General features: G+C 43.0%; 1 long non-coding RNA gene across 2 annotated transcripts; it reads right to left on the bottom strand.

Moving 5' to 3' along the window:
• Window positions 1–2,637: 2,637 nt before the first annotated feature.
• On the bottom strand, window positions 2,638–9,676 carry LOC126927415 (uncharacterized). 2 transcript variants are annotated; one of them, XR_007715459.1, is made up of 3 exons: window positions 9,517–9,676; window positions 7,797–7,830; window positions 2,638–2,735 (listed from the first exon to the last, which is right to left on the bottom strand). It is a non-coding gene; the product is annotated as an uncharacterized LOC126927415 (long non-coding RNA). The 2 variants fall into 2 exon arrangements; XR_007715460.1 differs by lacking the exon at window positions 2,638–2,735 and adding an exon at window positions 7,277–7,374.
• Window positions 9,677–12,481: the final 2,805 nt, after the last annotated feature.

Consider the following 12,481-nt stretch of genomic DNA (forward strand, 5'->3'; position numbering starts at 1 on the left):
ACACCTTTAGGCGTCTCTCGCTCGCTGCGCTCGCTCGAAAACTATAGTCTAACCTAAAACCAATACATCTTGCAATCATTATTCGATATGGTGGCGACATATTTTAAATTTGCGAACGTTTCGGATCGGTTGTGAGGTTCGACTAGATTTTTACGAGCGAGCGGAGCGGGCGAGCAACGATCACAATTTCCAAGCTATACATATACCATATATTGCCTTGCACATATTTCATGTTAGTACCTAATTTTGTCAGCCATTTCGGACATCACATTGACTGTAGTATGTGGGAATAGTACTATTTATGTGAAACTATTGGTAAACTGTAAACATTTGTCAGTAGGCAATAGGATAAAGACTTCCGGCTCCTCGGGCTGGTGCGAATATTTTAATGTCCTTATGTGCCAAACCGTTGGATTGTGACACAACTTTCCGCGTCCCACGCCCGCAGTGCTCGCTCGAAAACCATAGCCTAAACTAAAACCAATCCCTGTTGCGTTAGTCATTCGACATTGAGGCGACTTATTTTAAATTTGGGAACGTGTCGGATCGGTTGTGAGGTTGGACTAGATTTTTACGAGCGAGCGGATCGAGCCAGCAACGGTCACAATTTCCAAGCTATATATATACCGTATATTGCCTTGCACATATTTCGGGTTATTACCTAATTTTGTCAGCCATTTCTGACATCACATTGCACTGTAGTATGTGGAAATAGTACTATTTATGTGAAAGTATTCATAAACTGTAAACATTTGTCAATAGGGAATAGGATAAAGTCTTCCGGCTCCTCGGGCTGGTGCGAATATTTTAATGTCCTTACGTGCCAAACCGTTGGATTGTGACACAACTTTCCGCGTCCCACGCTCGCAGTGCTCGCTCGAAAACTATAGCCTAAACTATAACCAATCCCTGTTGCGTTAGTCATTCGACATTGAGGCGACTTATTTTAAATTTGGGAACGTGTCGGATCGGTTGTGAGGTTGGACTAGATTTTTACGAGCGAGCGGATCGAGCCAGCAACGGTCATAATTTCCAAGCTATACATATACCTTATATTGCCTTGCACATATTTCGTGTTAGTACCTAAATTTGTCAGCCATTTCGGACATCACATTGAATGTAGTATGCGGAAATAGTACTATTTATGTGAAACTATTCATAAACTGTATACATTTGTCAGTGGGCAATAGGATAAAGACTTCCGGCACCTCGGGCTGGTGCGAATATTTCAATGTCCGTATGTGCCAAACCGTTGGTTTGTGACACACCTTTACGCGTCTCACGCTCGCTGCGGTCGCTCGAAAACAATAGCCTAACCTAATACGAATCCATCTTGCGTTCATTATTCGATATGGTGGCGACATGTTTCGAATTTGCGAACGTGTCGGATCGGTTGTGAGGTTGGACTAGATTTTTACGAGCGAGCGCAGCGAGCGAGCAACGGTCACAATTTCCAAGCTATACATATACCTTATATTGCCTTGCATATATTTCGTGTTATTACCTAATTTTGTCAGCCATTTCTGACATCACATTGCACTGTAGTATGTGGAAATAGTACTATTTACGTGAAAGTATTCATAAACTGTAAACATTTGTCAATAGGCAATAGGATAAAGACTTCCGGCTCCTCGGGCTGGTGCGAATGTATCAATGTCCGTATGTGCCAAACCGTTGGTTTGTGACACCATTACGCGTCTCTCGATCGCCGTGCTCGCTCGAAAACTACTGCCTAACCTATAACCAATCCATCTTGCGTGCATTATTCGATATGCTAGCGACATATTTCAAATTTGCGAACGTGTCGGATCGGTTTGTGAGGTTGGACTAGATTTTTACGAGCGAGCGGAGCGAGCGAGCAGCGATCACAATTTCCAAGCTATACATATACCTTATATTGCCTTGCACATATTTCGTGTTAGTACCCAATTTTGTCAGCCATTTCGGACATCACATTGCACTGTACTATGTGGAAATATTACTATTTATGTGAAACTATTGGTAAACTGTAAACATTTGTCAGTAGGCAATAGGATAAAGACTTCCGGCACCTCGGGCTGGTGCGAATATTTCAATGTCCGTATGTGCCAAACCGTTGGTTTGTGACACACCTTTACGCGTCTTACGCTCGCTGCGGTCGCTCGAAAACTATAGCCTAACCCAATACGAATCCATCTTGCGTTCATTATTCGATATGGTGGCGACATATTTCGAATTTGCGAACGTGTCGGATCGGTTGTGAGGTTGGACTAGATTTTTACGAGCCAGAGGAGCGAGCGAGCAACGGTCACAATTTCCAAGCTATACATATACCTTATATTGCCTTGCACATATTTCGTGTTAGTACCTAATTTTGTCTGCCATTTCGGACATCACATTGCACTGTACTATGAGGACATAGTACTATTTATGTGAAACTACAGGTAAACTGTAAACATTTGTCAGTAGGCAATATGATAAATACTTCCGCCTCCTCGGGCTGGTGCGAATGTTTCAATGTCCGTATGTGCCAAACCGTTGGTTTGTGACACATCTTTAGGCGTCTCTCGCTCGCTGCGCTCGCTCGAAAACTATAGCCTAACCTAAAACCAATCCATCTTGCGATCATTATTCGATATGGTGTCGACATATTTTAAATTTGCGAACGTGTCGGATCGGTTGTGAGGTTCGACTAGATTTTTACGAGCGAGCGGAGCGAGCGAGCAACGTTCACAATTTCCAAGCTATACATATACCTTATATTGCCTTGCACATATTTCGTGTTAGTACCTAATTTTGTCTGCCATTTCGGACATCACATTGCACTGTACTATGAGGAAATAGTACTATTTATGTGAAACTATAGGCAAACTGTAAACATTTGTCAGTAGGCAATAGGATAAATACTTCCGCCTCCTCGGGCTGGTGCGAACGTTTCAATGTCCGTATGTGCCAAACCGTTGGATTGTGACACAACTTTCCGCGTCCCACGCTCGCAGTGCTCGCTCGAAAACTATAGCCTAAACTAAAACCAATCCCTGTTGCGTTAGTTATTCGACATTGAGGCGCCTTATTTCAAATTTGGGAACGTGTCGGATCGGTTGTGAGGTTGGACTAGATTTTTACGAGCGAGCTGATCGAGCCAGCAACGGTCACAATTTCCGAGCTATATATATACAGTATATTGCCTTGCACATATTTAGTGTTAGTACCTAATTTTGTCAGCCATTTCGGACATCACATTGACTGTAGTATGTGGAAATAGTACTATTTATGTGAAACTGCTGGTAAACTGTATACATTTGTCAGTGGGCAATAGGATAGAGACTTCCGGCTCCTCGGGCTGGTGCGAATATTTCAATGTCCCCATGTGCCATACCGTTGGATTGTGACACAACTTTCCGCGTCCCTCGCTCACCGTGCTCGCTCGAAAACTACAGCCTAACCTAAAACCAATCCACCTTGCGTTCATTATTCGATATGGCTGCGACATATTTCGAATTTGCGAACGTGTCGGATCGGTTGTGAGGTTGGACTAGATTTTTACGAGGGAGCGGAGCGAGCGAGCAGCGATCACAATTTCCAAGCTATACATATACCTTATATTGCCTTGCACATATTTCGTGTTAGTACCTAATTTTGTCAGCCATTTCGGACATCACATTGCTCTGTAGTATGTGGAAATATTACTATTTATGTGAAACTATTCATAAACTGTATACATTTGTCAGTAGGCAATTCGATAGAGACTTCCGGCTCCTCGGGCTGGTGCGAATCTTTCAATGTTCGTATGTGCCAAACCGTTGGTTTGTGGCACACATTTACGCGTCTCTCGCTCGCTGCGCTCGCTCGAAAACTATAGTCTAACCTAAAACCAATACATCTTGCAATCATTATTCGATATGGTGGCGACATATTTTAAATTTGCGAACGTTTCGGATCGGTTGTGAGGTTCGACTAGATTTTTACGAGCGAGCGGAGCGGGCGAGCAACGATCACAATTTCCAAGCTATACATATACCTTATATTGCCTTTCATATATTTCGTGTTATTACCTAATTTTGTCAGCCATTTCGGACATCACATTGCACTGTAGTATGTGGAAATAGTACTATTTATGTGAAAGTATTCATAAACTGTAAACATTTGTCAATAGGCAATAGGATAAAGACCTTCGGCTCCTCGGGCTGGTGCGAATATTTTAATGTCCTTATGTGCCAAACCGTTGGATTGTGACACAACTTTCCGCGTCCCTCGCTCGCAGTGCTCGCTCGAAAACTATAGCCTAAATTAAAACCAATCCCTGTTGCGCTAGTCATTCGACATTGAGGCGACTTATTTCAAATTTGGGAACGTGTCGGATCGGTTGTCATGTTGGACTAGATTTTCACGAGCGAGCGGATCGAGCCAGCAACGGTCACAGTTTCCAAGCTATACATATACCGTATATTGCCTTGCACATATTTCATGTTAGTATCTAATTTTGTCAGCCATTTCGGACATCACATTGACTGTAGTATGCGGAAATAGAACTATTTATGTGAAACTATTCATAAACTGTATACATTTGTCAGTGGGCAATAGGACAGAGACTTCCGGCTCCTCGGGCTGGTGCGAATATTTCAATGTTCGTATGTGCCAAACCGTTGGTTTGTGGCACACATTTACGCGTCTCTCGCTCGCTGCGCTCGCTCGAAAACTATAGCCTAACCTAAAACCAATCCATCTTGAGTTCATTATTCGATATGGCGGCGACATATTTCGAATTTGCGAACGTGTCGGATCGGTTGTGAGGTTGTACTAGATTTTTACGAGCGAGCGGAGCGAGCGAGCAACGGTCACAATTTCCAAGCTGTACATATACCTTATATTGCCTTGCATGTATTTCGTGTTAGTACCTAATTTTGTCAGCCATTTCGGACATCACATTGCACTGTACTATGAGGAAATAGTGCTATTTATGTGAAACTATTGGTAAACTGTAAACATTTGTCAGTAGGCAATAGGATAAAGACTTCCGGCTCCTCGAGCTGGTGCGAATATTTCAATGTCCGTATGTGCCGAACCGTTGGTTTGTGACACACCTTTACGCGTCTCACGCTCGCTGCGGTCGCCCGAAAACTATAGCCTAATCTAAAGCGAATCCATCTTGCGTTCATTATTCGATATGGTGGCGACATATTTCGAATTTGCGAACGTGTCGGATCGGTTGTGAGTTTGGACTAGATTTTTACGAGCGAGAGGAGCGAGCGAGCAACGGTCACAATTTCCAAGCTATACATATACCTTATATTTCCTTGCACATATTTCGTGATAGTACCTAATTTTGTCAGCCATTTCGGACATCACATTGCACTGTACTATGAGGAAATACTACTATTTATGTGAAACTATAGGTAAACTGTAAACATTTGTCAGTAGGCAATAGGATAAATACTTCCGCCTCCTCGGGCTGGTGCGAATGTTTCAATGTCCGTATGTGCCAAACCGTTGGTTTGTGACACACCTTTAGGCGTCTCTCGCTCGCTGCGCTCGCTCGAAAGCTATAGCCTAACCTATAACCAATCCATCTTGCGTTCATTATTCGATATGGTGGCGACATATTTCAAATTTGCGAACGTGTCGGATCGGTTTGAGGTTGGACTAGATTTTTAGGAGCGAGCGGAGCGAGCGAGCAGCGATCACAATTTCCAAGCTATACATATACCTTATATTGCCTTGCACATATTTCGTGTTAGTACCTAATTTTGTCAGCCAATTCGGACATCACATTGCACTGTACTATGTGGCAATAGTACTATTTATGCGAAACTACTGGTAAACTGTATACATTTGTCAGTGGGCAATAGGATAGAGACTTCCGTCTCCTCGGGCTGGTGCGAATATTTCAATGTCCCCATGTGCCATACCGTTGGATTGTGACACAACTTTCCGCGTTCCTCGCTCGACGTGCTCGCTCGAACACTACAGCCTAACCTAGAACGAATCCCTCTTGCGTTAGTCATTCGATATGGAGGAAACTTACTTCATATTTGGGAACGTGTCGGATCGGTTGTGAGGTTGGACTAGATTATTACGAGCGAGCGGAGCGAGCGAGCAGCGATCACAATTTCCAAGCTATACATATACCTTATATTGCCTTGCACATATTTCGTGTTAGTACCTATTTTTGTCAGGCATTTCGGACATCACATTTCACTGTACTATGAGGAAATAGTACTATTTATGTGAAAGTATTCATAAACTGTAAACATTTGTCAGTAGGCAATAGGATAAATACTTCCGCCTCCTCGGGCTGGTGCGAATGTTTCAATGTCCGTATGTGCCAAACCGTTGGTTAGTGACACACCTTTAGGCGTCTCTCGCTCGCTGCGCTCGCTCGAAAACTATAGCCTAACATAAAACCAATCCATCTTGCGATCATTATTCGATATGGTGGCGACATATTTTAAATTTGCGAACGTGTCGGATCGGTTGTGAGGTTCGACTAGATTTTTACGAGCGAGCGGAGCGAGCGAGCAACGGTCACAATTTCCATGCTATACATATACCTTATATTGGCTTGCATATATTTCGTGTTATTACCTAATTTTGTCAGCCATTTTGGACATCACATTGCACTGTAGGATGTGGAAATAGTACTATTTATGTGAAAGTATTCATAAACTGTAAACATTTGTCAATAGGCAATAGGATAAAGACTTCCGGCTCCTCGGGCTGGTGCGAATATTTTAATGTCCTTATGTGCCAAACCGTTGGATTGTGACACAACTTTCCGCGTCCCTCGCTCGCAGTGCTCGCTCGAAAACTATAGCCTAAACTAAAACCAATCCCTGTTGCGTTAGTCATTCGACATTGAGGCGACTTATTTCAAATTTGGGAACGTGTCGGATCGGTTGTGAGGTTGGACTAGATTTTTACGAGCGAACGGATCGAGCCAGCAACGGTCACAATTTCTAAGCTATGCATATACCGTATATTGCCTTGCACATATTTCGTGTTAGTACCTAATTTTGTCAGCCATTTCGGACATCACATTGCTCTGTAGTATGTGGAAATATTACTATTTATGTGAAACTATTCATAAACTGTATACATTTGTCAGTAGGCAATTCGATAGAGACTTCCGGCTCCTCGGGCTGGTGCGAATCTTTCAATGTTCGTATGTGCCAAACCGTTGGTTTGTGGCACACATTTACGCGTCTCTCGCTCGCTGCGCTCGCTCGAAAACTATAGTCTAACCTAAAACCAATACATCTTGCGATCATTATTCGATATGGTGTCGACATATTTTAAATTTGCGAACGTGTCGGATCGGTTGTGAGGTTCGACTAGATTTTTACGAGCGAGCGGAGCGAGCGAGCAACGTTCACAATTTCCAAGCTATACATATACCTTATATTGCCTTGCACATATTTCGTGTTAGTACCTAATTTTGTCAGCCATTTCGGACATCACATTGCACTGTACTATGAGGAGATAGTACTATTTATGTGAAACTATTGGTAAACTGTAAACATTTGTCAGTAGGCAATAGGACAAAGACTTCCGGCTCCTCGGGCTGGTGCGAATATTTCAATGTCCGTATGTGCCAAACCGTTGGTTTCTGACACACCTTTACGCGTCTCACGCTCGCCGTGCTCGCACGAAAACTATAGCCTAACCTAAAACGAATCCATCTTGCGTTAATTATTCGATATGGTGGCGACATATTTCGAATTTGCGAACGTGTCGGATCGGTTGTGAGGTTGGACTAGATTTTTACGAGCGAGCGGAGCGAGCGAGCAACGGTCACAATTTCCAAGCTATACATATACCTCATATTGCCTTGCATATATTTCGTGTTATTACCTAATTTTGTCAGCCATTTCTGACATCATATTGCACTCTACTATGTGCAAATAGTACTACTTATGTGAAACTATTGGTAAACTGTAAACATTTGTCAGTAAGCAATTCGATAAAGACTTCTTGCTCATCGGGCTGGTGCGAATATTTCAATGTCCGTATGTGCCAAACCGTTGGTTTGTGATACACCTTTACGCGTCCATCGCTCGCTGCGCTCGCTCGAAAACTATAGCCTAACCTAAAACAAATCCATCTTGCGTTCATTATTCGATATGGTGGCGACATATTTCAAATTTGCGAACGTGTCTGATCGGATGTGAGGTTGGACTAAATTTTTACGAGCGAGCGGAGCGAGCGAGCAACGATCACAATTTCCAAGCTATACATATACCTTATATTGCCCTGCATATATTTCGTTTTATTACCTAATTGTGTCGGCCATTTCGGACATGACATTGCTCTGTAGTGTGTGGAAATAGTACTATTTATGTGAAACTATTGGTAAACTATAAACATTTGTCAGTAGGCAATAGGATAAATACTTCCGGCTCCTCGGGCTGGTGCGAATATTTCAATGTCCCCATCTGCCAAACCGTTGGATTGTGACATAACTTACCCCGTCCCTCGCTCGCAGTGCTCGCTCGAAAACCATGGCCTAAACTAAAACCAATCCCTGTGGCGTTAGTCATTCGACATTGAGGCGACTTATTTCAAATTTGGGAACGTGTCGGATCGGTTGCGAGGTTGGACTAGATTTTTACGAGCGAGCGGATCGAGCCAGCAACGGTCACAATTTCCAAGCTATATATATACCGTATATTGCCTTGCACGTATTTCGTGTTAGTTCCTAATTTTGTCAGCCATTTCGGACATCACATTGACTGTAGTATGTGGGAATAGTACTATTTATGTGAAACTATTGGTAAACTGTAAACATTTGTCAGTAGGCAATAGGATAAAGACTTCCGGCTCCTCGGGCTGGTGCGAATATTTTAATGTCCTTATGTGCCAAACCGTTGGATTGTGACACAACTTTCCGCGTCCCACGCCCGCAGTGCTCGCTCGAAAACCATAGCCTAAACTAAAACCAATCCCTGTTGCGTTAGTCATTCGACTTTGAGGCGACTTATTCCAAATTTGGGAACGTGTCGTTTCGGTTGTGAGGTTGGACTAGATTTTTACGAGCGAGCGGATCGAGCCAGCAACGGTCATAATTTCCAAGCTATACATATACCTTATATTGCCTTGCACATATTTCGTGTTAGTACCTAAATTTGTCAGCCATTTCGGACATCACATTGAATGTAGTATGCGGCAATAGTACTATTTATGTGAAACTATTCATAAACTGTATACATTTGTCAGTAGGCAATAGGATAAAGACTTCCGGCACCTCGGGCTGGTGCGAATATTTCAATGTCCGTATGTGCCAAAACGTTGGTTTGTGACACACCTTTACGCGTCTCACGCTGGCTGCGGTCGCTCGAAAACAATAGCCTAACCTAATACGAATCCATCTTGCGTTCATTATTCGATATGCTAGCGACATATTTCAAATTTGCGAACGTGTCGGATCGGTTGTGAGGTTGGACTAGATTTTTACGAGCGAGCGCAGCGAGCGAGCAGCGATCACAATTTCCAAGCTATACATATACCTTATATTGCCTTGCACATATTTCGTGTTAGTACCCAATTTTGTCAGCCATTTCGGACATCACATTGCACTGTACTATGTGGAAATATTACTATTTATGTGAAACTATTGGTAAACTGTAAACATTTGTCAGTAGGCAATAGGATAAAGACTTCCGGCACCTCGGGCTGGTGCGAATATTTCAATGTCCGTATGTGCCAAACCGTTGGTTTGTGACACACCTTTACGCGTCTTACGCTCGCTGCGGTCGCTCGAAAACTATAGCCTAACCCAATACGAATCCATCTTGCGTTCATTATTCGATATGGTGGCGACATATTTCGAATTTGCGAACGTGTCGGATCGGTTGTGAGGTTGGACTAGATTTTTACGAGCCAGAGGAGCGAGCGAGCAACGGTCACAATTTCCAAGCTATACATATACCTTATATTGCCTTGCACATATTTCGTGTTAGTACCTAAATTTGTCAGCCATTTCGGACATCACATTGAATGTAGTATGCGGCAATAGTACTATTTATGTGAAACTACAGGTAAACTGTAAACATTTGTCAGTAGGCAATATGATAAATACTTCCGCCTCCTCGGGCTGGTGCGAATGTTTCAATGTCCGTATGTGCCAAACCGTTGGTTTGTGACACATCTTTAGGCGTCTCTCGCTCGCTGCGCTCGCTCGAAAACTATAGCCTAACCTAAAACCAATCCATCTTGCGATCATTATTCGATATGGTGTCGACATATTTTAAATTTGCGAACGTGTCGGATCGGTTGTGAGGTTCGACTAGATTTTTACGAGCGAGCGGAGCGAGCGAGCAACGATCACAATTTCCAAGCTATACATATACCTTATATTGCCTTGCACATATTTCGTGTTAGTACCTAATTTTGTCTGCCATTTCGGACATCACATTGCACTGTACTATGAGGAAATAGTACTATTTATGTGAAACTATAGGCAAACTGTAAACATTTGTCAGTAGGCAATAGGATAAATACTTCCGCCTCCTCGGGCTGGTGCGAACGTTTCAATGTCCGTATGTGCCAAACCGTTGGATTGTGACACAACTTTCCGCGTCCCACGCTCGCAGTGCTCGCTCGAAAACTATAGCCTAAACTAAAACCAATCCCTGTTGCGTTAGTTATTCGACATTGAGGCGACTTATTTCAAATTTGGGAACGTGTCGGATCGGTTGTGAGGTTGGACAAGATTTTTACGAGCGAGCGGATCGAGCCAGCAACGGTCACAATTTCCGAGCTATATATATACCGTATATTGCCTTGCACATATTTAGTGTTAGTACCTAATTTTGTCAGCCATTTCGGACATCACATTGACTGTAGTATGTGGAAATAGTACTATTTATGTGAAACTGCTGGTAAACTGTATACATTTGTCAGTGGGCAATAGGATAGAGACTTCCGGCTCCTCGGGCTGGTGCGAATATTTCAATGTCCCCATGTGCCATAACGTTGGATTGTGACACAACTTTCCGCGTCCCTCGCTCACCGTGCTCGCTCGAAAACTACAGCCTAACCTAAAACCAATCCACCTTGCGTTCATTATTCGATATGGCTGCGACATATTTCGAATTTGCGAACGTGTCGGATCGGTTGTGAGGTTGGACTAGATTTTTACGAGGGAGCGGAGCGAGCGAGCAGCGATCACAATTTCCAAGCTATACATATACCTTATATTGCCTTGCACATATTTCCTGTTAGTACCTAATTTTGTCAGCCATTTCGGACATCACATTGCGCTGTAGTATGTGGAAATATTACTATTTATGTGAAACTATTCATAAACTGTATACATTTGTCAGTAGGCAATTCGATAGAGACTTCCGGCTCCTCGGGCTGGTCCGAATCTTTCAATGTTCGTATGTGCCAAACCGTTGGTTTGTGGCACACATTTACGCGTCTCTCGCTCGCTGCGCTCGCTCGAAAACTATAGCCTAACCTAAAACCAATCCATCTTGAGTTCATTATTCGATATGGTGGCGACTTATTTCAAATTTGGGAACGTGTCGGATCGGATGTGAGGTTGGACTAAATTTTTACGAGCTAGCGGAGCGAGCGAGCAACGATCACAATTTCCAAGTGATACATATACCTTATATTGCCTTGCATATATTTCGTGTTAGTACCTAATTTTGTCAGCCATTTCGGACATCACATTGCACTGTACTATGAGGAAATAGTACTATTTATGTGAAACTATAGGTAAACTGTAAACATTTGTCAGTAGGCAATAGGATAAATACTTCCGCCTCCTCTGGCTGGTGCGAAGGTTTCAATGTCCGTATGTGCCAAACCGTTGGTTTGTGACACACCTTTAGGCGTCTCTCGCTCGCTGCGCTCGCTCGAAAACTATAGTCTAACCTAAAACCAATACATCTTGCAATCATTATTCGATATGGTGGCGACATATTTTAAATTTGCGAACGTTTCGGATCGGTTGTGAGGTTCGACTAGATTTTTACGAGCGAGCGGAGCGGGCGAGCAACGATCACAATTTCCAAGCTATACATATACCTTATATTGCCTTTCATATATTTCGTGTTATTACCTAATTTTGTCAGCCATTTCGGACATCACATTGCACTGTAGTATGTGGAAATAGTACTATTTATGTGAAAGTATTCATAAACTGTAAACATTTGTCAATAGGCAATAGGATAAAGACCTTCGGCTCCTCGGGCTGGTGCGAATATTTTAATGTCCTTATGTGCCAAACCGTTGGATTGTGACACAACTTTCCGCGTCCCTCGCTCGCAGTGCTCGCTCGAAAACTATAGCCTAAATTAAAACCAATCCCTGTTGCGCTAGTCATTCGACATTGAGGCGACTTATTTCAAATTTGGGAACGTGTCGGATCGGTTGACATGTTGGACTAGATTTTCACGAGCGAGCGGATCGAGCCAGCAACGGTCACAATTTCCAAGCTATACATATACCATATATTGCCTTGCACATATTTCATGTTAGTACCTAATTTTGTCAG

The sequence above is a fragment of the Bombus affinis genome, unplaced genomic scaffold, assembly GCF_024516045.1.
Source record: "Bombus affinis isolate iyBomAffi1 unplaced genomic scaffold, iyBomAffi1.2 ctg00000103.1, whole genome shotgun sequence".
NCBI classification, from domain to species: Eukaryota; Metazoa; Arthropoda; class Insecta; order Hymenoptera; family Apidae; genus Bombus; species Bombus affinis.